This window comes from Microcaecilia unicolor, chromosome 8 (genome assembly GCF_901765095.1).
Source record: "Microcaecilia unicolor chromosome 8, aMicUni1.1, whole genome shotgun sequence".
NCBI lineage: Eukaryota > Metazoa > Chordata > Amphibia > Gymnophiona > Siphonopidae > Microcaecilia > Microcaecilia unicolor.
The window spans coordinates 100,207,690-100,232,722 of NC_044038.1; the positions used below are offsets into that span (position 1 = coordinate 100,207,690).

The 25,033-nt window shown below is 45.1% G+C and overlaps 1 pseudogene; it reads left to right on the forward strand.

Moving 5' to 3' along the window:
• The window catches only part of LOC115476806, a 638,208-nt pseudogene that overhangs the window by 587,513 nt on the left and 25,662 nt on the right, over positions 1 to 25,033 (forward strand).

Consider the following 25,033-nt stretch of genomic DNA (forward strand, 5'->3'; position numbering starts at 1 on the left):
TTGAGGAGAGAGTTCAATGTGGTGAAGAGAAGTCGAGGATTAGAGCCAAGAGAGTTGGTCAGTTGGATATAATAATCCTGTTTGGCACGTAAAAGAGCAGATTGGAAGGAGGTCAGCATGTACTTAAAGTGTAAGAAATCAGCAAGGGCCCGAGATTTCCGCCAGAGGCGTTCGGCGGAGCGGGTACAGGAACATAGGTAGCGGATATTAGAAGTCAGCCAAGGTTGGGGTTTTGTACGCCTTACAGGGCGGGTCATCAAAGGTGCAAGAGTGTCTAAGGCAGAGGATAGAGTATTGTTGTAAGAAGAAACAGCCTCGTTGACAGACGTGGATGGTGCCACAGTAGAGAGGAGGTTTGAAACATGGGAGGATAGAGATGAAGGGTCAATATCGTGAAGATTCCTAGATAAATTAGATAGGATAGGACGGGACTGGGTGGGGGGAGATTTAAGTGTGAAAGTTATAAGATGGTGATCAGAGGAGGGATGATCAGAGGCAAGGAAACTAGAAGGTGAACAGTTGGAGGAGAAGATGAGATCAAGACAGTGACCATTTTGATGAGTGGGGGAGGTGGAGCATAGTTGGAGATTAAAGGACGACGTTAAAGCGAGTAACTTGGAAATATAAGAGTTGGAAGGATCATTAGCAGGAATATTAAAGTCACCAAGTATGAGAGAGGGGGAGGAAGGATCATGGAAGAAGGCAAGCCAGGCGTCAAAGTCACTGAGAAAGGATGAAAGGGACTTACCAGGGGGACGATAAATGACCGCTATTCGAAGAGGCAGAGGAGAGAAAAGGCGGATAGAGTGGACTTCAAAGGAGGAAAAACAGTGAGATTGAGGTGGAAGAAGGGGTTGAAATCTGGAGGAGGGAGAGAGAAGTAGTCCAACACCGCCCCCACGGCCAGCAGGGCGAGGAGTATGTGAAAAAAGATAACCGCCATGGCACAGGGCTGCGACTGAAGCAGAGTCATCAGGGCAGAGCCAGGTTTCTGTTATGGCGAGCAGATGGAGGTGACGCGAGATAAAGAGGTCCTGGATATAGGGGAGTTTGTTACAGATAGAGCGGGCATTCCATAGGGCGCAAGAGAAGGGCAGAGAAGAGGAGGGGAGTAGAGGAATAGAGATTAGGTTAGAGAGGTCACGGTGAGATCTGTAGAGTTTGGATAATAGTTGGTGAGGAGGGCCAGGATTGGGATTGATGTCACCAGCTGAGAGTAAGAGAAGGAGTAAAAGAGAGCGGAGGAGAGTAGGAGAGGTGTGGCCACGAAGGCGTCGAAGGCGAGAGGTATTTAGGTGGAATGGGGAAGACTAAGCTCTTTGAAAAAGTCCTTTATTGGAATAAGCACGTTTACTCACAGTTAACTGCAGATCAGAGGTTGTGCCCCACTGGCAAAGAGTCTCCCTGGTACTGAAATGAGCAGTAGGTCAGAGCTGGCAGAATGGTGTACAATGCCCTCTTTCAGCAACATTCAAGTTAATAACTAAGTTCTCTAACGTGGGTAACACATGAAAGGGATCTAAAAGTGGCTTACAAAAATGGTCACTACCTCATGGACTACCGGAAACAAAACTGGACACACTCTGACCCAGTTAGCAGGGGGGAAAGCACCATGGGAGTAGAGCCCACTACCCTACACCCACCACATTGCATTGCTGATGTGACTCTGCAGTGCACCTAACAGAAAAGGTGTCACACTCACCCCAGAGCCACATCACAACCAGGGAACGGCTGTCAAAGGATAGAACACATTCTGCTATCATGGAGGTGGGTAAGGCATTTGAGGCTGGCATAGAGGCTGGCAAAATATGTTTTATTTTTATTTTTTTAGTGTGGGAGGGGGTTGGTGACCACTGGGGGAGTACGGGGAGGTCATCCCCCATTCCTTCCGGTGGTCATCTGGTCAGTTGGGCACCTTTTTGAGGCTTGGTTGTGAAAATAAAAGTACCAAGTAAACCCGGTGAAATACTGCATAACACCGCTTTTTTTTCCATTATCCACGAAGGCCGGCCATCTGGTAGCCACGCCCATGCCCGCCCATGTCCCGCCTTCACTATGCCGCCGACATGCCCCCTTGAACTTTCGCCAGCGAGGCGACGGGAAAGCGGCGATGCTGTCAAAAAAGCCACTTTCGATTATACCAATTTGGCCGCTTTTGAGAGCTCGCCAGCCATGTCCCGATTTATGCTGGGAAATGGCCGGCGATCACTTTCGAAAATGAGCTGGATAGTGTTGAAGAGCTGGTAAGTGAAAATCTGATTGCTTTTTTTTGTGTTTGTTTTTATATAAAACATTCTCCTTGGATAGGAAGAGTTTGTGATATGTGAAAATACATTTTGCTTTAATGAAATTGCAAAACTTTAGAGTCGGTGCTTTTTTGTGTGTTTGTTTTTATATAAAATATTCTCCTTGGATAGGAAGCGTCTGTGATATGTGAAAATACATTTTGCTTTAATGAAATTGCTAAACTTTAGAGTCAGAGACTTATCAATGAGGGATACATACAGTGCTAGTTTTGTGCCGGTACGCGCCGGTACAGCTTACCAGCACCTTTTTCCTGAGGTCCAGCTCACTTGACCGCTCCCTTCTGTTCCTGCTTTCGCGCTCCAAAATCTTTTACCCGAAGTCGCGATTCTCCTCTCTCCGCAGCCCTCCCCTCCATGTCCAGCAATTCTCTCTCCCCTCCACTGCCCTCCCCTCCATGTCTAGCATGTCGCCTCCCTCCCCTCCCCTGCCCTCCCCTCTCCTCTCCAAGTTGCGGGAACCGGAAGTGAAGGCAGCCCAGCAATGCTCACTGAGGCGGGCACACAGGCAGGTTCGTCTCCTCTCGCGTCGCTTCCCTTTCAGTGCGTCCCACCTTCGAAGGCGGGAAGCGCCAAGAGGGAAGTACCTGCCTCAGTGAGCACTGCTGCGCTGCCTTCACTTCCGGTTCACCGCGACTTGGAGAGGAGAAGGGAGGGCAGGGCAGGGGAGGGAGGCGACATGCTGGACATGCAGGGGAGGGGAAAGAGAATTGCTGGACATGGAGGGGAGGGCAGGGGAGAGAGGAGAATCGCTGAACATGGAGGGGAGGGCAGGGGGAGAGGAGACATGCTGGACATGGAGAGGGGAGGGCAGGGGAGAGAGGAGACATGCTGGACATGGATGAGGGGAGGGCAGGGGAGAGAGGCGACATGCTGGACATGGAGGGGGAGGGCAAGGGAGAGAGAATTGCTGGACATGGAGGGGAGAGCAGGGGGCGAGGAGACATGCTGGACATGGAGGGGAGGGGAGAGGAGGGCAGGGAAGAAAGATTTGCTGGACATGGATGAGAGGGGAGGGCAGAGGAGACATACTGGACATGGAGGGGAGGGGAGGTCAGCGAAGAGAGATTCGCTGGACATGAAGGGCAGGGGAGAGAGGAGAATCATTGCACATGGATGGAAGGGGAAGGCAGGGGAGAGAGGTGAATTGCTGGACATGGATGAGAGGGGAGGACAGGGGAGAGAGATTCTCTGGACATGGATGGATGGAGGAGTTGGCGGGGAGAGAGGAGAAATGCTGGTCTTGGATGGAGGAGATGGGAGAGAGAATTATTGCTTTATATGGATACAGGGGAGGGAAGAGAGAGGAGAAATGCTGAACATGGATGGAGGGGATGAGAGAGGAGAAGTGCTAGACATGGATGGAGGTGAGGCAAGAAAAAAGAAGAAAATGCACATGGATGGAGATGAGGGAAAGGGAAGAAAGGAGAAAAACTGCACATGGATGGAGAAAATAGGCAAAAGCTGGATCCATGTTATACCTCCTCCAGTCAGTTCCATGGAGGAGGACACAGCTTTTACTTATGGATGTAGGGCAAGAAATGAAGAAGAAAGGAGGAAAGTAAAGAAATAAATGGAAAGGAAGCCCTGAAAACAGAGTTAAGAGAACAGATAGAGAGCAGCAGAATCAGAGACTCAGACCAATATGGATAGAAAAACAAAGTCACCAGACAACAAAGGTAGAAAAAATCATTTTATTTTCATTTTAGTGTTTGGAATATGTCCAATTTGAGAATTTACATCTGCTGTCTTATTTTGCACTGGGTATACTGGAGCTGTAACAGCTTACAGAAATTATTTTTAATGAAAAATAATCACGTTATTTTTTTCTCCTATACTAGTATAATATTTTCAAGGATGTCTGTTTATATGCGCCATGGCTAGTATAAGGGGTGTGGCTATTGTGGGTGTGGTTATAACATGGGTGGAGCCATATGTGATGACCCCGCCCATAATGAGTACCGGCGCCTTTTTTTCTACAAAAAAAGCACTGCTAAAATGTATCCCATCCGGCCCCATAGCTTTCTCCACCTTCAGATTCTCAAGCTATTTATAAACTCTTTCTTCCTTAAATGGCACAGTATCTACTCCATTTCCAGATGTTCCCTCAGCAGCAGACCATGGTCCTTCTCAGGGTTTTCCTCTGTGAACACCAAAGAGAAGTAACTGTTTAGCACGTTTGCTTTATCTTCATCATTCTCTACATAGCCATTCTCATTATCTTTCAGCTTACAATTCCATTCCTTTCTTTTCTCCTTTCTCCAATATATCTGAAAAAGGTCTTGTCACCTCTCTTTACATCTGTAGCCATTTTTTCTTCCACTTGTGCTTTCAATAGCTGTATTTCCCTCTTCGCTTCTTTGAGTTTAATCCGATAATCTTTTCCATGATCCTCTTGTTGCGTTCTTTTGTATTTTTTGAACAAAGCCTCTTTTGCTCTTATTTTTTCAGCTACTTGTTTGGAGAACTATATAGGCTTCCTGCTTCTCTTGTTTTTGTTTAATTTCCTTGCATAAAGATCAGTTGCCATATTTATAGCAGCCTTTAGCTTTGACCACTGATTTTTCACATCTTCTATGCCTTCCCATGCTAACAGCTCCTTCTTCAGGTATTCCCCCAGTTTACCAAAATCAGCCATCTTGGAGTAACGAGGTCAGGAAGAAAGCCCATATTTGGACGAAGGCACCTCTGCTGATGGGGGCAGCCATCTTGAATCAGCTGCACATACTTGAGCCTAATTCCTCCACTACTTAAAGCCCTGCCTTCAGTCCTTCGTTGCTTCGGCCTCACTTGTTCTGAGGAGTTGCTGTCGGAGTGCTGGGTAGGATCCGTGCAGATCCAGCTTGGTGAAAATCCGGGCTCCTTGGAGGCAATCAAACAGCTCCGGAATGAGAGGAAGTGGGTACTGATTTTTCACCGTGATCTTCTTCAGGCCCCGATAGTCGATGCAGGGGCGAAGTGACCCGTCCTTTTTTGACACGAAGAAGAACCCGGCCCCTGCAGGTGAAATAGAGGCCCGGATAAAGCCCTTGAGGAGATTCTCTCGGATGTATTCCCTCATAACACGGGACTCTTCACGGGACAGGGTGTACAGGCGCCCTCGGGGCGGACCGGTTCTCCGCAGTCCGGATCCTACCCAGCCTTTCGTGGTGGAAGTAGATGCCTCAGCCTTGGGGGTAGGGGTCGTGCTCTCCCAGACATCTGCTGCCGGGAAGAAGCATCCCTGCTTCTTCTTTTCCCGCAAGTTTACCCCCAGCGGAGCGGAACTATACAGTTGGGGATCGGGAGCTTCTGGTGCTTAAGTTAGCGTTTGAGGAACGGCGCTACTTGCTGGAGGGAGCAGGACATCCGGTGACGGTGATCACTGACCATAAGAACTTACTCTACCTCCAAAATGCCACCAGATTGAATCCATGCCAGGCCCGGTGGTCTCTGTTTTTTTCTAGATTTGACTTCCGCCTGATTTTTAGGCCGGGGGAGAAGAACGTCCAGGTGGATGCCCTGTCCCGCAGTTTTGAGGCTCCCAGGGACCAGGAGGAGCCCTATCCCATGCTGAACCCAGCCTGTATTCCCGCTATACCCGGGGCTAGTGCCGCATGCCAGAAGGCAGTACCCGTGAGTCTTCGAAGGAGGGTGCTATGCTGGGGGCACGCTTCTGAATTCGCCGGCCACTTCGGGTTCCGCAAGACTATCCATCTGATCTCCCGAGCGTACTGGTGGCCCCGGATGGCGCAGGATGTGCTGCACTATGTGTCCACCTGTCCTGTGTGCGCCCGAACTAAGAGCTCTCATCAGAAGCAGTGGGGTTTGATGCAGCCCATGCCGGTACCGCAGCAACCCTGGGAGGACCTGTCCATGGATTTCATCACTGATCTGCCGGCCTGCCAGGGTAACACTGTCATTTGGGTGGTGATCGACCGGTTTTCCAAGATGGCCCACTTTGTGCCTATGAAGACCTTACCCACAGCTGCCAGTCTTGCCTCCAGTTTCATCACCCACATCTTCAGGCTCCATGGATTGCCCCAAAGGATCATAAGTGACCGAGGCTCCCAGTTCACCTCTCGTTTTTGGAGAGCATTATGTTCAGCCTTTGGGGTAACCATGCTCTTCTCATCGGCGTACCATCCGCAAACCAATGGGATGGTGGAAAGGGTCAACCAGATGGTGAAGATGTTCCTCCGGGCTTACTCAAACCAGCGCCAGGATGACTGGTCCTCCTTGTTACCCTGGGCTGAGTTTGCCTACAATAACAGTCTACATTCAGCTTCCCGGACTACACCTTTCAGCACCATCTATGGGCGTCATCCACATCTGCCTCCACCCATTTCGCCCATAGAGGTCCCACCTCAGGTACAGCCCACAGTCCGAACTATACAAGAGACATGGAAGAAGGTTCAGGAGCAGCTGCGTCAGGCAGCGGTCAAGGCCAAGGAAACATACGACCGCAGGAGACAAGCTGCTCCCACATTCGAGCCAGGAGAGAAGGTATGGTTCAGTACCCGGTACCTGAGACTGCTGCTACCATCACTCAAGTTTGCTCCCCGCTTCATCGGCCCGTTTACGGTGCGCTCCAGGATTGGAGTGGTGACTTACCGCTTGCAACTACCCGCTCAGCTCAGAGTGCACAATGCGTTCCACGTGTCTCTGCTGAAACCTTTCCGTAGGTCCAAGTGGCATCCGGAGCCCAAGAAGGTGGTTGCGCCAGAGAGTGATCCTGACCCCGAGTACAAAGTAGACCGGATCCTGGACTCGAAGCTGCGTGGTGGGAAGTTGTTCTACCTGCTGTCCTGGAAGCACTTCGGACCAGAAGACAACTCCTGAGAGCCAGCAACCAATGTCCATGCTCCGGACTTGGTCCGTGAGTACCATTCCCTTCACCCTACTCGACCCGGACCGGGGAGAAGAGGGGGCTTTTCGTGGGGGATACTGTTACGTCCCTCACCTGTTCGACGCTCCTCCCGGCTAAGTCATTCCTCAGCTTCGTTCAAGAGGGACAAGGTTCAGTCTTAGGAGGGTCGGTTTCAGTTTCCTAAGTCTGGTAGCCGTCATCCGGGTTGGATCAAGGACAGCAGCCATCTTGGCTAGCTCAGGAGGGGGCAGCCATCTTGGAGTAACGAGGTCAGGAAGGAAGCCCATATTTTGACGAAGGCACCTCTGCTGATGGGGGCAGCCATCTTGAATCAGCTACACATACTTGAGCCTAATTCCTCCACTACTTAAAGCCCTGCCTTCAGTCCTTCGTTGCTTCGGCCTCATTTGTTCTGAGGAGTTGCTGTCGGAGTGCTGTTCACCGACTTTCTTCTGTTCCTGATTTCCTGTGTACCGGACCTTGGCTAGTCTTCTCGGATTACGCTTGTTTGCTGCCTGCCTTGACCCTGGACTGAATTGACTATTCTTTGCCTGTTGGAGTTCTGGTTCTGGACTGTGTCTGTTTCTTGCTATTCTGGTCAGTGGCCGTGCAACCCTGCCAGTTCCAGAAGTCCTGGTGGCTACCTGCAGCTGGGAGCTCAACTCCCGGTGAACGGTGGTCGCTTCCCAGGTGAAGCTAGGGGTTGTCTGGCTGCCTGACCAAGTGCGGTGTCTCTCCATCTCTGCCGTGCTCAGTCGGGGCACAGGGGCTCACTACTACCGGGTCATAACAGTTAATTCCTTTATCCCTTATTTGTACTGTTTGTCTGTCCTGATTAGATTATAAGCTCTTTTGAGCATGGACTGTCTCTTTCACGTTCAAGTGTACAGTGCTGCACATGTCTAATAGCACTATAGAAATGATAAGTAGGAGTAGTAGTAGTAAGTGCCACTGAATATCAGTGCCAGACCCAGTCAGCGTGAAACAGGACTAATTAGCAAGTAAATCAGGAGGCCGAGACGCTGACTTCCAAAGCAAGGCAACTTTTATTAGCTAGCTGTCACAGTACTAAGTTCAGACTCAGGATACTGCGCCCCGAGCGTCACCTGACACTCGTTCTTATACAGATTAGTGGTCATGCGCATAAAACACACCATACATCACACATACACATGCGCAGTACATGCACATGCGCAATACATTAGTAGTTCTGTAGTTCTCACAGAGAAAAGATACGTCAGTGTCATAGCTTTCACAGAAATTGTTACTTTGCAAGAAATGTAACTTATTGCAGTGTTCCAGCACATTCACACAATACAGCCTCTATGCATGGATCACGAGACTGCACTGGCAGAGCCAGCTGCCTTCCTTACAAACCTAAATTGCTGACTACTACAACACGTTATCTAGCTGCTGGTTAACAAATAGATATTACTAGTAAAAGTCCAAACTGCTCAGTTTTAGGTTTTAGTCTAGGCTCATTATATAAAAGCTGAGGTTTTGGTACAAAGCAAAGGTACATGTGTGAATGCAAAGCCCAAATAGAAAATCCTGCTAGTGCAAAAGTCCACAAAAGTTCAAATAGAGTAAACAGCGCAAATCAAGTTTTGCAAGTCCAGTGGCAGTGCAAGTTTTGCCCCCTACAAGCGCAATTTAACTGGGTAGGAGTCCTATTCAGTTAATCACACTGAATAGAAGGATATTCTTTAATTGGCTGTCTTCAACCAGCCAACTGTATTTTGCTGGCTCTCTTTAGTCAGATACAGTATTTAACCAGAGGAATAAACACGTATTTTGCAAGCTCTCCTTAGACAGATACTGTATTTAACCAGAGGAATAAACATAGCCAGCCAACAGTTAAATGGCTGAAGTTAGTTAGATAAAAATAGCTATCTCTTGAAATTAAACTCAGCCAAGACTAAATTGCTATGGTTAGGAGCAGTTTAGTCTTGGAAGGAGTGTAGGGAGAGATAAGAATGGAGAGGTACTGAGGAGCATCTCTCCCAAGTAAATTAGTTTTGAATGAAAGTGATTCACTCTCTGTAGATTCTTCTTCTAAAATCTTGGGTTTTATTCTTGATTCATTATTGACCTTTCAGCCACAGGTGAATAATTTGGTAAAGTAGTGCTTTTTTTTTTTAAGCTGAGACAGTTATATATCTATCACTCTTTTGTCAATCAAGAACAATTTGCCCTATTATTTCAAAATATTTTTCTTTATCACAGCTTGATTACTGTAATTCTCTTTATGGAGGTGTGTCTGAGGGAGTCCTGTAAAAATTATAGATGGTTCAGAATATGGGTGCTTGTCTGATTTTTCATAGAACTAAGTTTGACCATGTTGTTCCTCTTTTTAAGGAGATTCATTGGCTCCCATTGCAGGCAAGGATAAACTTTAAAACGGCCTGTTTTGTCTTTAAGATTTTCTATGGGTTAATTCCAGAGGAGTTTTCTAATTTGGTGCATTTTCCTAAGGGAGTTAAGGCTTATCGACAAATACAAAACTGTATGTGAATCTTACCTTCTTTTAAAGCAATTTGTGCTAAGAAAATTTTAGAAACATCTTTTTCTTATGGAGCTGCATATATTTCAAATACAATGCCTATCTCTATTAAGACTTGTACCTCTTATTCTTTGTTTCAAAAAGTTTTGAAAACATATTTATTTCAGAACTCCTATTGACACTTAATCTAATTTTTTGCTCTAAAATCTTATGCAAGCTACTTCAGGCCCCATATTTAGGATAAAAATGGTATAGAAATGATTAGATTAGACAGTGAACCCTTATTAGAGGGCCGAGTTTAGGCCAGCAACACCAAGTGCCCAATAGCACTCCTAAATCTAGCCAGTAGAATTTCCACTTGCTAGGTTTAGGGACATTTTCAGCTGAAAACCCACCTTAAACCTGATTTGGAAGCCTTGCAGTAAGCCACACATGGCATGTGACATATTGGCATTGTGTTGAATTCATTGCTCCGGAAGAGGAGAGCTAATTTTAAATTTTAAATGGTCACAACAAATCTTATAATAAAACACAGTGCAAACCATATAGCTCCTGGAGAAACTTGGATTCTTTCTTGGGTGCAATACCTTATTGGACAAGCATAAGAATTATATAAAGATGATGGTGTCTCGCTGTGGGGGCGGGTTGCACTTTTTAACATGCTTATTGCGCCGCGATGGCTCTATTTGTTTCAACAACTCCCACTGTTTTTGCGTGTAAAAGAGGAGAGAGCTTTAAAAAGGCTCATACAGAACTTTCTCTGGCAGGGCAAGCGTCCAAGATTGCCTATGGAGGTGATCACCACCCCACGGGAACAGGGGAGAATGGGTCTGTTGAGCTTACGGAATCTTTCAATAGCATGTGAAATGCGTCACATAAATGATTGGTTCCGGGGTACAACAGAATTTTCTAACACAGAGGCAGAGATAGCGGTATTCCCTGAGACTCACTTTAGCTACCTATTGCATACGGGATGCAGCTTACCACCAAGAGCATTCCAAAGACATCCACTCTTGCGCCCGATGAGAGCTACTTGGCGGTGGGTATGTCGGAGATACAAGTTTAGTGCAAAAGTCACGCCACTGCTCCCCATTTGTAATAACCCAGATTTCCCTCCGGGGATAGGGGCTAGTGTTTTTGGTCAATGGAAAGACAAAGGAATTATCTACTTGTCTCATATAGTTACAGAAGAGGGACAGCTTAAAACACTAGATGCGCTAATTGAAGAGTTTGGTATCTCTGGATCACAGTATTTCACCTATGCTCAATTAAAACATTATGTGTCCTCCTTAACATGGACAGATCTCACGGAGGATGTGATCGATGTCCTTACAGAACAGTACTCTTTGGGGGCACAGGTCTCTGTTCCTTTACGATTTCACTTACAGCAATTAAAAGACACAACTAAAGAAATAGATTACATAGGGGTGACTAAAGCGTGGACTGAGGATCTTGGCTGCACAGTTACAACAGATACTGGACAGAGGTTCTTGGGTAGTATCTACAAAATGCATTTTTCGGTCCCTCAGGGTGAACGGTTATACAGATTTTTTATGAGAACCTACATGGCCCCTAAAAGAATGGCCAGAATAACTGAGTCTTGTGATGGGACATGCGCACGATGTGGAAGAGGGTCAGCCACACTTGGGCACATGTTCTGGCTCTGTCCCCTGGTGCAGGCCTTTTGGAGGGCCATCCTTTCCTCATTGCAGTCACAGTGGGAATGCTCTGTAGTGTGTGACCCGCTGATATTATTTTTTAGTTACAAATTTACTGCGACACCACCTAAAGGCTTCAAGAGATATGTGCAGTGGTCAATTTTATTTGGGATTACCACGATTTTGAAATCTTGGCGATCAGATCTCATGCCACCGCTAGCATGCTGGCGTGTGCAGCTGATACATCAAATGCGGCTGGATAGATGCCGTGTGAAATCACTGGGCAGCACAGAAGGAGAGAGGTTCCGCATGGTATGGGAGCCATTGTGGTTAACCATGCCCTCGAGAGCACGAAGCTTTATTTTGAACATTTAAAAAGTTCACAAGTGGGTAGTGGGAAGGTAGGGGGGGTGGGAGTGATCTTTCCAGTTTGGGCAGTTGTTGGGGTGAATTCTTTGCATAACTTATTGCAATATTGCTGTATCTGTGCGAAAGCTTTTGCTTATACTGGTGTCCGTTTTTTGATGCAACTGTTCCAATAAAATGACTTAACATGTTGGAAATGGGGTTGGGGAGAAAATGTGAAACCTTGATGATGATCTAGCTGTATGATTTAAATTCCGATGTATAACCATGGTTAGTTCTTTAATTGTTAGGGGAGACATGTAGCGGTTTGTTTAACTTGTTGATCATCAATAAAAACTATTGAAACATAAAGATGATGGTGTATGAGTCTTCAGTAACCATGCGGTAACTGAACCAAAAAATCCCACAGAATAAATAAAACGCCAAAAGAACAAACAAGGGGACTTCAGTAAGAACAGTACTTCAATTCATGTGACATATGAAAGTTTCATAAGGAGACACTTCTTATATTGCTGTTACATAAATGACTCAACATGGCATCGTTTTGGCACTACGTGCCTGCCTCAGGAATTTTGTAGTTGTTTGCCCACTGATTGAAACCAAACAGCTTCAATAACTGATGTCTGGTGGTCTTTAAAAAGACCGTGCACAAGACGTCTTATTTATTTATTTATTTATTTATTGCATTTCTATCCCACATTTTCCCACCTCTTTGCAGGCTCAATCTGGCTTACAATACTACTACTACTACTTACTACTACTTAACATTTCTAGAGTGCTACTAGGGTTACGCAGTGCTGTACAGTTTAACAAAGAGAGACAGTCCCTGCTCAAAGAGCTTACAATCTAATAGAACATCATGAATGGTGGAAATACATAAGAAAATAGACATGTAGTATTACAGAAGGATCTTGGGTAACATGATAATAATAAGACATCATCATAGTAGTGTAACAAGCAGATGTTATAAGACAATTCTGGATATATGTGGAGGAGTTCACATTTGCTGATCTTTGTGGTATACCTTGTTAAAGAGATGGGTTTTCAGTAGTTTGCGGAAGTTAGTTAGTTCATAGATCATTTTTAAGTTGCGCAGTAGCGCGTTCCAGAATTGTGTGCTTAGGTATGAAAAGGTCGACGCATGCGTTAATTTGTATTTTAGACCTTTGCAGTTGGGGAAGTGAAGATTCAGGAATGTGCGGGATGATTTTTTAGCATTCCTGGGTGGTAAGTCTATTACGTCTGACATATAGGCCGGAGCATCTCCATGAATGATTTTGTGAACTAGGGTGCGTATTTTGAATATGATGCGTTCTTTAAGTGGGAGCCAGTGTAGCTTTTCTCGTAGGGGTTTAGCCCTTTCATATTTTGTTTTACCGAATATGAGTCTAGCTGCAGTGTTCTGGGCTGTCTGAAATTTCTTAATTATTTGCTCTTTGCAGTCAGCGTAGAGTGCATTGCAGTAGTCTAGGTGACTGAGTACCATTGATTGTACCAGGTTGCGGAAGACGGTCCTTGGGAAGAAAGGTCTTACTCTTTTTAGTTTCCACATTGAGTGGAACATCTTCTTGGTTGTGTTTTTCGCATGGCTCTCAAGTGTTAGGTGTCGATCAATGGTAACTCCAAGAATTTTTAGGGTGTCTGAAATTGGAAGATTCAATTTTGGTGTGTTAATGGTGGTGAATTTGTTCGTGTTATGTTGAGAGGTGAGTATTAGGCATTGGGTTTTTTCTGCATTGAGTTTCAGCTGAAATGCATCCGCCCATGAATGCATGATATGTAGACTTTGGTTGATGTCATTGGAAATTTTCGTTAGATCTTGTTTAAATGGGATGTAGATCGTTACGTCGTCTGCGTATATATATGGGTTGGGGTTTTGATTTGATAGTAGTTTGGCTAAAGGTATCATCATTAAGTTGAATAGAGTCAGTGAGAGGGGAGATCCCTGTGGAACTTCGCATTCAGGTATCCATGTGGCTGATGTAGTCGAATTAGATGTCACTTGGTATGATCGGAAGAACCCCTTGAACCAATTGAGAATGTTGCCTTCAATTCCGAAGTGCTCGAGGATGTGTAGTAGTATTCCATGATCAACCATGTCGAAGGCGCTAGACATATCAAATTGTAGAAGTAGTATGTTCTTACCAGTTGCAATCGTTTGTTTAAATTTATTCATGAGAGTAACTAGTACTGTTTCAGTACTGTGGTTAGACCGAAATCCTGACTGGGAGTCGTGTAGTATTGAGAATTTGTTTAAATAGTTTGTGAGTTATTTGGTCACCAATCCTTCCGTTAGTTTGGTTATTTAGGGAATGGATGCTACTGGCCTGTAGTTGGTTAGTTTGCTAGCGCTTGTCTTTGCATCTTTGGGTATTGGAGTGAGTAGAATGTTTTCTTTCTCCTTCGGGAAAAGTCCATTTTGTAACATACGGTTCAAGTGATTCATTAGATCTGTCATAAATTGTTGAGGGGCAGATGCCATGAGGTTGTTAGGGCATATGTCTAATTTGCAATGAGATTTGGCAAATCTTTTGAGCGTTTGGGAGATGATATCAGCAGATAATGTCTGCTGGGTATACACCAGGGTCTGGATCTAGACAGTCAAGGAGTTCAATGTAGTCGAAGGTGCTGGCAGGTATTTTAAGTCGCAATTGTACGATTTTCTCTTTGAAGTATATCACGAGGTTATCTGCTCCTGGTGTATCTATGTTGTCGGTTGTGACTGGTGTAATATCTATTAGTTTATTCACGAGTTGCAAAAGTTTATGTATGTCCTTGTATTTTGGTCCAATTTCAGTTTTGTAATATAATCTTTTAGTTTGTCTTATGGTATATTTGTATTTTCTTTGAAGCTGTTTCCATGCGTTAAGTGTGGGTTCGTCTTTCTTTTTGTTCCACGCACGTTGTAACCTTCTAACTTGTGTTTTGAGTTTTTTCAGTTCTTCATTGAACCATGGTATTGAGTTCTTTCTGTGTGAGGTTCTGGTATGAATTGGGGCAATATTGTCTAATGTTGATCTGCATCTTTCGTCCCATTCTAGGAGGAATTGGTTTGTATCTGCCTTTATTGTCCATCCGCTGTGATAGATCTGTTGCCAGAATATTACCGGGTCTATTTTTCTTCTCGTGGTGTAGGTTTTTCATTCTTGTTTGTTAGGTGAATCTTTCGTTCGCCATTGGAGGAAGATGTATGCTTTATAGTGGTCTGATCATGGTGCGGCTTTTCATTTTGTATCTATTAATATAAGGTTTGAATCGGGATCGAATTTGTATGTGATAATGCCTATTGTGTGTCTTTTAGTGTGAGTTGGTTGCGTGTTTGGTCCGTGAAGATCCCACAATTGTAGGAACTCTTTGCATTCTTGGGTGCTTGTTGAGGTAAGATCTTCAAGGTGCAGGTTGATATCTCCTATTATGATAAGATTTGAGGTGGAGACACAAGTGTTTGAGATAAAGTCCATAAAGTGTGTTTGGGAGTCTTGCCAATTGCCTGGAGGTCTGTAGAGTAGGACTGCGTTAAGGTGTTCCTGGAGATTTGGGTAGCTGATTCTTACCGAGGCGATTTCAAGTTGTGGCAGAATGGATTCGGCTGTGGCTGTGATGGTGAATTCGGATTTGTATATTATGCCTATTCCTCCACCTCTTTTTCCGTTTCTTGTCCAGTGGGTAATTCATGTGACATATGAAAGTTTCATAAGGAGACACTTCTTATATTGCTGTTACATAAATGACTCAACATGGCATCGTTTTGGCACTACGTGCCTGCCTCAGGAATTTTGTAGTTGTTTGCCCACTGATTGAAACCAAACAGCTTCAATAACTGATGTCTGGTGGTCTTTAAAAAGACCGTGCACAAGATATCAGTGCACAAAAGCAAAAAATTCCACGAAAAGCCACAATAAAGATTACACGGTGACAGACCGTCCTCTATGCAATGTTTGGACTATAGAGGACAGTCCATCATCATACTTTTTAAAAACTACCAGACATCAGTTATTGAAGCTGTTTAGTTTCAATCAGTGGGCAAACAACTACAAGACTCCTGAGGCAGGCAAGCAGTGCCAAAACAAGGTGCCATGTTATTTATGTAACTGCAATATAAGAAGTGTCTCCTTATGAAACTTTCATATATCACATGTCGAGCCTTCTTTAGTTTCCCACTCTTTTGGTGTTGTGTATCAGTCTTCAGTACCATCTTCTTCAGATGGCGTTGCACGGTCTGAAAAGCTGATTGGTAACAATGTTAGAAAGTTCACAACTTGATCTAATGGAGGGCATCACAGCCTCCAAAGAATACAATGCATCCTGCCTACTTCACAACTGAGATATGACCCTACTGGAATCAAAAATATGTGAAGGGCAGTTCATTAATAGGAGCCTATTCTATAAAGGAATGTAGGTGTCTTATTTCCTTTATAGAATACTAACTTATCTGTGATGTAAGTGTTAGCGCAGGCGTGCATAAATGACAGTTTTCTAGAACTTGCTCATATAAGCGTGAGCCCCATCCATGTTCACCCATGTGTACAACCACCTTGCACATATGCACTGTAAAACTTACACAGCTTTTCACAGAGTAGCACTTAGGTGAACTTTTGACAGTTATGGCATATGTACACACACACACACATGTAAATGCCAATATTGTAAACATTTACATACATAAATATTAGTGCCTATATTATAGAATTGCCCCCTTAATGACTCTTTTCCATTCCTTTTTCCAGATTGGAGAAACCACTGTGTCACCAGACTGCAGCCAAAGATACACCTGTTCTGCTAATGGTCTTATGAGTGAGCTGGTGATCTGTGAAGCCAGCGAGGTTTGCAGTTTGAAAGAAGGAGTGCGTGGCTGCTTCAAGAAGAATGGGCAATGTACCCTAACCATGGGAGCTCAGTTCACCTCTTTTGATGGCCTCTCTGGGCAAGTGGCATCCAATGGACCCTATGAAGTGACCTCTCTCTGTGATATGAAATCAGCCTCCTGGTTTCGGGCCCTTGTTGACATCAAGAGCTGTGGTGATAGTCAGTCTGTTGCAGCCAAGGCTTATGTCTTCTTCCAGAATATTTTCATTGCAGTTTCTAAGAACACAGATACTTGGGTAAGACAATGGTTTAGATAGTTTGTAGGTGCTTACAACCTACTTATAGGTCAGTGGTTATGGGTGAATAAGAAAGGTGACCAGAGACAGAGTAGGGTCTGTGGTGACTCAAGGGATTATGAGACAGGCTGGGTGGGCCTAGAGGTCTTATCCGATGATAATCACATGATAATATGCAGATAGACATAAAACATTTTCTGAAGCAGTGATGTCAGGAAGAGAAGTGGATGTTTCTGTTCTAGAACTATAAACTAGCCTTTCAGTTGTACAGCATAGGTTGTGTAAGCGCTGTAATGGTAAAAGCAAAAATCTGACAAATGTAATAAATGCCCTGCTCACCATCTATCAAAGAACAACAATATAAAGCAAATCAGTTTGAACATAAGTCTCAGTTACATTAACATTAAGAAATGGCTCTGGATCAACTTGGACATCCCATTCACTACCAGTATTATATCATATCCTTTCATTTAACATCAGCTGAAACATAGAAAACAGAGAAAAAATTGAGGCAGATAAAGACCATCCAGCTTATTTTCGAAAGAGATCACTGGCCATCTTCTGACACAAATCGGGAGATGGCCGGCGATGTCCTGAACCCGGCCAAATCGGTATAATCGAAAGCCGATTTTGGCCAGCGCCAACTGCTTTCCGTCGCAGAGACGGCCAAACTTCAAGGTGGCATGTCGGTAGGGTAGCGAAGGCAGGACAGGGAGGGATGGTGGCATGGTCAGGAGATGGCCGGCTTTGCCTGATAATGGAAAAAAGAAAGCTGGCCCTGACGAGCATTTCGCCAACTTCACTTGGTCCCTTTTTTTTTCAGGACCAAGCTTCAAAAAGGTGCCCCAACTGACCAAATGACCACCGGAGGGAATCGGAGATTACCTCCCCCAGTGGTCACCAACCCCCTCCCACCCCCCCAAAAAAACCTCTTTTGCCAGCCTCTATGCCAGACTGAAATGTCATACCCAGCTCCCTGACAGCAGTATGCAGATCCCTGGAGCAGTTTTTTGTGGGTGCAGTGCACTTCCGGCAGGTGGACCCAGGCCCATCCCTCCCCACCTGTTACACATGTGGTGGTAAATGGGAGCCCTCCAACCCCCCCCCCCAAACCCACTGTACCCACATGTAGCTGCCCCCCTTCACCCATAAGGGCTATTGTAATGGTGTACAGTTGTGGGGAGTGGGTTTTGGGGGGCTCAGCACCCAAGGTAAGGGAGGTATGCACCTGGGAGCAATTTTTGAAGTCCAATGCAGTGCCCCCTAGGGTGACCAGTTGATGTCCTGGCATGTCAGGGGGACCAGTGCACTACAAATGCTGGCCCCTCCCATGACCAAATGCCTTGGATTTGGCCAGGTTTGAGATGGCCGGCATCGGTTTCCATTATCGGCGAAAACCGATGCCGGCTATCTCAAACCCAGCCATCTCTGACATTTGGCTGGCCCCAACCGTATTATCAAAACGAAAGATGGCCAGCCATCTTTTTCGATAATACGGGACTGCTGTTTGCGGTGCCGGCCATATAGATGGTGATTAATAATTAGGTCTGCCACCTCTGTTGCGCAGCGGAAGCCATGGGCTTTCTACTATCCTGTAAAGGATTGCATGTTCCCTCCAGATACTTAATTACCCCAACCGTGTATCTGCTCATGACAGTTTTAAACAGTCTAGGTAGTAGCAAACACTCCAATTAGAAAGGAACCCAGTATTCAGTAGATATAGTAAGATAGTTTATTAGGATCAGCTTCTCACCCAAAGGCAGTACAGGCAATCAGGTATTGGTATGGTAGAACAGCACTTCACGACACATCTGTCTCCAGTCTTCTGAGGTCTTCTGAAGCCTTCTGAACTAATACCCTTCTTATACCCTTTTTATACCATTTTGACCCTATTCATTCCAATGGACCCTAGCTTTCTCACCAGAGCTTCTTTGCCCTTATCAGTTGATAAGAATGACTTCACATGTTCCTAAATTCTAAGTATAAACAAATTATGTTTAGGACAACATCTGCGAAGAAATAACGTCACAGGTCATTTTGTCCTCCTCAGCTCCCCCTCCCTCTACTTGCACCTGACCCATTACTAACTCTTGCATTAACCAAAACATCTTCACTCATGAATTCTTGCAGGTGCCAGTCCTGCTTATTTGTTTATAGATTCCCCCACCCTTGTCAGCTCTCAGTTACCTCATTTCAGCACGTGCCACAGTGAAATGTAATTTGTGTCAGAAGTGATCTTTGATTTTTACAGGCCTAGCTCTTAGCCTGAGCCATTGGCCTGTATTTCACCGAGAGCAAGTGACAGTATATTTCTACAATGGCCGCCCATATAGATGGCTGGCGCCGTTCAATTATGCCCCTCCATATGGCCTATCCAGTCTGCCCATCCCTTCCTCTTCTTTACAGATCCAATATATTTGTCCCATAGTTTCTTGAATACAGATAGTCTTCATAATCCTGGTCCCCCAATCAGCATATCATGTCATATGAGGCATTCTGAGAGTCTTAAGTTTCCAAGTTTATTTCAGTCTTGCTATCCCACAAATCAAGTAATATATCTATATGGCTTACAATTCTAAAAAAAAATCAAGGACAGGAAAAGCAAAAGAGGAGAAAGACAAATGGGCTCAGCAGAGGATTTCTGAGCTGCTTTGGTTTGTTGGCAGAAACTGCAAGTGATCTAAAATCTTTTCTAATCTACATTTTCACCTAAACTTACACAAAAAAAGAAAAGAAAAAAGAAACGCTGTGGTTTTACTAGGGTGTGTCCTCTTTAAACCTTTCTGAGTTTGTGCTGTATTTTTTGCTGGGTTCTTTTTCTTTTTCTCTGAAACTGCAATTCCTGTGTTTGGGGGGCTGGGCTGCCTGGAGGGAGTTATCTGTGGCTGGGTTTAGTTCCTGTGACCAGTGTACTGAGTAACATACCTTAACAGATAGGATTCCAACAGAGATTTGGTTTGCTCTGCCCACCCGCCCTCCCCTAGGGAAGCTCTTCATTTATAATCAGGGTTCTAATAAGCAAGTGCTGCTCCCACTAACTCTCAATACATTCAGTATATCCAAACAGTAACCACAAAACAACAAAATAAATCATATTAAAATCCTAAAGACACTTTGACTATCCAACATCCTTCATTTTTGTAGCTTGCTTTAATATATTGAAATACTCATATATTAATGAGATGGAGTCGGTAGTCCAGCAGCAAGAGGGGTGCTACCCAGTCTTTTGCACTGAGTGTCACATGTATGATTATCTCCCAGTTGGAGTGAAGTCATATGTGTGTGCCCGGTGCAAAGAACTCCTGGCTCTCAGAGAGAAGGTCCATTCTCTGGAGGCTAGAGTACAAGACTTGGTAGAGATGAGGGAGATAGAACAATACATAGATGAGACCTACAGGGATGTTGTAGAGAGGTCCCACCTCCAGCCAGGTAGCCCCTGTGCTACTTCGGAGGTGAGAGGTCCCCTAGAAGGAGAGTGTTGCCATGGTGAAGTAGGAAGTACTCCTGTACCCAGGAACTGCCCACCAGAGGATGTATTATCCTCTCGCACCGAGGATATGTCTCTGATTAGAGCCCATAGGGAAAAAGATAGAACCGCTGTTGAAGTTGGAGACTCTATCATTAGGCATGTAGATAGCTGGGTGGCTGGTGGACGTGAGGATCGCATGGTGACTTGCCTGCCTGGTGCGAAAGTGGCGGACCTCATGCGGCACATAGACAAGATTCTAGATAGTGTTGGGGAGGAGCCGGACGTCTTGGTACACGTGGGTACCAACAACGTAGGAAAATGTGGGAGAGAGGTTCTGGAAGCCAAATTTAGGCTTTTAGGAAGGAAGCTCAAATCCAGATCCTCTAGGGTAGTATTTTCTGAAATACTACCTGTTCCACGCGCAGGGCCCAAGCGACAGGCAGAGATCCGGAGTCTCAATGCATGGATGAGATGATGGTGTGGAGATGAGGGGTTTGGATTTGTCAGGAACTGGGCAGCATTCTGGGGAAGGGAGAGCCTATTCCGATCTGATGGGCTTTACCTTAACCAGGGTAGGACCAGGCTGCTGGCGTCAACATTTAAAAACTAGAACAGCTTTTAAACTAGAAACGGGGGGGAAGGCTGACAGTCACTCAAAAGCGCATGGTTCAGGATAAGGTATCTTTTGAGGATATCACCCAAACAGTGAAGAAAAAGTTCCTTATAGGTAAGGATGTCAAAGAGACCGTAGTGGATCAGATGGCCTTAAAGTAAAAATAATAAGTACATAAGTAATGCCATACTGGGAAAAGACCAAGGGTTCATCGAGCCCAGCATCCTGTCCACGATGGCGGCCAATCCAGCCCAAGGGCACCTGGCAAGCTTCCCAAACATACAAACATTCTATACATGTTATTCCTGGAATTGTGGATTTTTCCCAAGTCCATTTAGTAGTGGTTTATGGACTTGTCCTTTGGGAAACCATCTAACCCCTTTTAAAACTCTGTCAAGCTAACCGCCTGCATCACGTTCTCTGGCAACGAATTCCAGAGTTTAATTATGCGTTGGGTGAAGAAAAATTTCTCCAATTTGTTTTAAATTTACTACACTGTAGTTTCATCGCATGCCCCCTAGTCCTAGTATTTTTGGAAAGCGTGAACAGATGCTTCACATCCATCTGTTCCACTCCACTCTTTATTTTATATACCTCTATCATGTCTCCCCTCAGCCGTCTCTTCTCCAAGCTTAAAAAACCCTAGCCTCCTTAGTCTTTCTTCATAGGGAAGTCGTCCCATCCCCGCTATCATTTTAGTCGCCCTTCGCTGCACCTTTTCCAATTCTGCTATATCTTTCTTGAGATGCAGCGACCAGAATTGAACACAATACTCAAGGTGTGGTCGCACCATGGAGCGATATAACGGCATTATGACATCCTCACACCTGTTTTCCATACCTTTCCTAATAATACCCAACATTCTATTCGCTTTCCTAGCCACAGCAGCACACTGAGCAGAAGATTTCAGTGTATTATCGACGATGACATCTAGGCAGAAGATAACATATTAATAATGCCATGTATTAAACGTGATATAAAACTGAGCATTGAAATGGCTATACACAAATGCAATGAGCCTGAGACATAAAATGGGAGAGCTGGAATACATTGCACACAATGAAAAATTGGATATTATGGGCATCTCTGAGACCTGGTGAAAGGAAGATAACCAGTGGGACACAGTGATATTGGGCTACAAATTATATCGTAGTGATAGGGTAGATAGGATTGGAGGAGGGGTAGCACTGCATATTAATGAGAACCTTGACTCTTATAGGCTGCAAATATTGCAGGATATAAAACCACTATTCGAATCTTTGTGGATCGAAATACCACGTGAAAAGGGGAAAAGGTGATAGGCATGTACTACCGTCCGCCTGGCCAGGACGAGCAGACGGACGCAGCATTGTCAAAGGAAATTAGGGAAGCAAATAAAATGGGCAATGTAATAATAATGAATGATTTCAATTATCCGGATATATACTGGGTTAATGTAACATTGGTATACGCCAGGGAGATCAAATTTCTTAATGAAATCAAGGACAGCTTCATGGAACAGCTGGTTCAGGAGCCAACAAGAGAAAGAAAAATACTAGACTTAGTCCTTAGTGGAGCTCATGATCTAGTGCGGGGGGTAACGGTGCGAGGGCCACTTGGCATTGAAGCAAGTGAACTTAGGAAATCAAATACACTAGCGTTTAACTTTAGAAAAGGTGATCACGATAAAATGAGAAAAAAAGGTGAAAAAAGACAGAAAGGAGCAGCTCACAGGGAAAAAAACATGCATCAGGCGTGGTTGGTGTTCAAAAACACCATCCTGGAGATACAGGAGAAATATATTCCGCGTATTAGAAAAAGAGGAAAAAAGACCAAACGTCAGCTGGTGTGGCTAAACAGTAAGGTAAAGGAAGCCATTAGAGCCAAAAAACAATCCTTCAGAAAGTGGGGAAGAGAACTAACTGAAAATAACAAGATAAAACATAAGGATTGCCAAGCCAAATGCAAAGCAGAGATAAGGAGGGCAAAAAAGGACTTTGAAAAAAAGTTAGCGTTAGAAGCGAAAATGCATAGTAAAAATTTTTTTAGATACATTAAAAGCAGGAAGCCGGCTAAAGAATCAGTTCGGCCGTTGGACGAAAATAGTGTTAAAGGGGCGATCAGGGAAGACAAAACCGTAGCGGAGAAATTAAATGAATTATTTGCTTCGGTCTTCACAGAGGAGGATTTGGGTGGGACACCGGTGCCGGAAAGGGTATTTGAAGCGGGCGAGTCAGAGAAACTAAATGAATTCTCTGTAAACTTGGAGGATGTAATGGCTCAGTTCTGCAAACTGAAGAATAGTAAATCACCTGGACCAGATGGTATTCATCCCAGAGTATTAATAGAACTGAAAAATGAACTTGTAGAGCCAGTGGCGTACCAAGGGGGGGCGGTGGGGGCGGTCTGCCCCGGGTGCACGCCGCTGGGGGGTGCCGCGGTGCGCGCCTGCTGCGAGAGTTCGCTAACTTCTCTCGTTCGCTGCAGCTCCCTCTGCCCCGGAACAGGTTACTTCTTGTTCCGGGGCAGAGGGAGCTGCAGCGAATGAGCAAAGTTAGTAAACTCGCAGCAGGCGCGTGCTGCGGCACCCCCCCCCCCAGCGGCATGCACCTGGGGGGCTCTTTCGCGGGGGGTTGTCTTTCGTCGGGGGGTCCGCGCTGCATTGGGGGGGGCGCTGCACCCGGGGGGCGGGGAGCCGCCCCGGGTGTCCGCCCCCCTAGGAACGCCACTGTGTAGAGCTACTATTAGTAATATGCAATCTATCCCTAAAATCAGGTGTGGTACCGGAAGACTGGATGATAGCCAATGTTACACCGATTTTTAAAAAAGGTTCCAGAGGAGATTCGGGAAATTATAGACCGGTGAGTCTGATGTCGGTACCGGACAACATGGTAGAGGCTATTATTAAGAATAAAATTACAGAGCACATACAAAAACATGGGCTGATGAGACCAAGTCAACACGGATTTAGTGAAGGGAAGTCTTGCCTCACCAATCTACTGCATTTTTTTGAGGGGGTGAACAAACATGTGGACAATGGGGAGCCGGTGGATATTGTGTATCTGGATTTTCAAAAGGCGTTTGACAAAGTGCCTCATGAAAGACTCTAGAGGAAACTGGAGAGTCATGGGATCGGAGGTAGGGTATTACTATGGATTAAGAACTGGTTGAAAGATAGGAAGCAGAGAGTAGGATTCAATGATCAGTATTCTCAATAGAGAAGGGTAGTTAGTGGGGTCCCACAGGGGTCTGTGCTGAGTCCGCTGCTTTTTAACATATTTATAAATGACCTAGAGATGGGAGTAATAGTGAGGTAATTAAATTCGCAGATGACACAAAATTATTCAGGGTCGTCAAGTCGCAGGAGGAGTGTGAAAGATTACAGGAGGACCTCGCGAGACTGGGGTATTGGGCGTCCAAGTGGCAGATGAAGTTCAATGTTGACAAGTGCAAAGTGATGCATGTGGGTAAGAGGAACCCGAATTATAGCTATGTCATGCAAGGTTCCGCGTTAGGAGCCACAGACCTAGAAAGGGATCTGGGAGTCATCATGGATAAGACGTTAAAAACGTCTGCTCAGTGTGCTACAGCGGCTAAGAAAGCGCACAGAATGTTGGGTATTATTAGGAAAGGGATGGAAAACAAACCCGAGGATGTTATAATGCCATTGTATCGCTCCATGGTGCAACTTCACCTTGAATATTGTGTCCAATTCTGGTCGCCGCATCTCAAAAAAGATATAAAGGAATTGGAGAAGGTGCAGAGAAGGGCGACGAAAATGATAAAAGGGATGGAACGATTTCCCTATGAGGAAAAGCTGAGAAGGTTAGGGCTCTTCAGCTTGGAGAAAAGGCGGCTGAGGGATGATATGATAGAAGTCTATAAGATAATGAGCGGAGTAGAGCGGACAGATGTGAAGCATTTGTTTACACTTTCAAACAACAATAGAACCAGGGGACACAAGATGAAGCTAGAATATTGTAGATTTAAAACAAACAGGAACTCGTTGCCGGAGAATGTAGTGACAGTAGCTGGCCTTACGGAGTTTAAAGGGGGTTTGGACAGATTACTGAGGGGAAAGTCCGTTGAACATTATTACATTTATTTATTTTTATTTATTTTTGGGGGGGGGGTGCTGGGTTCTTGAAGCCTGGATTGGCCGCTGTCGGAGACAGGATGATGGGCTTGATG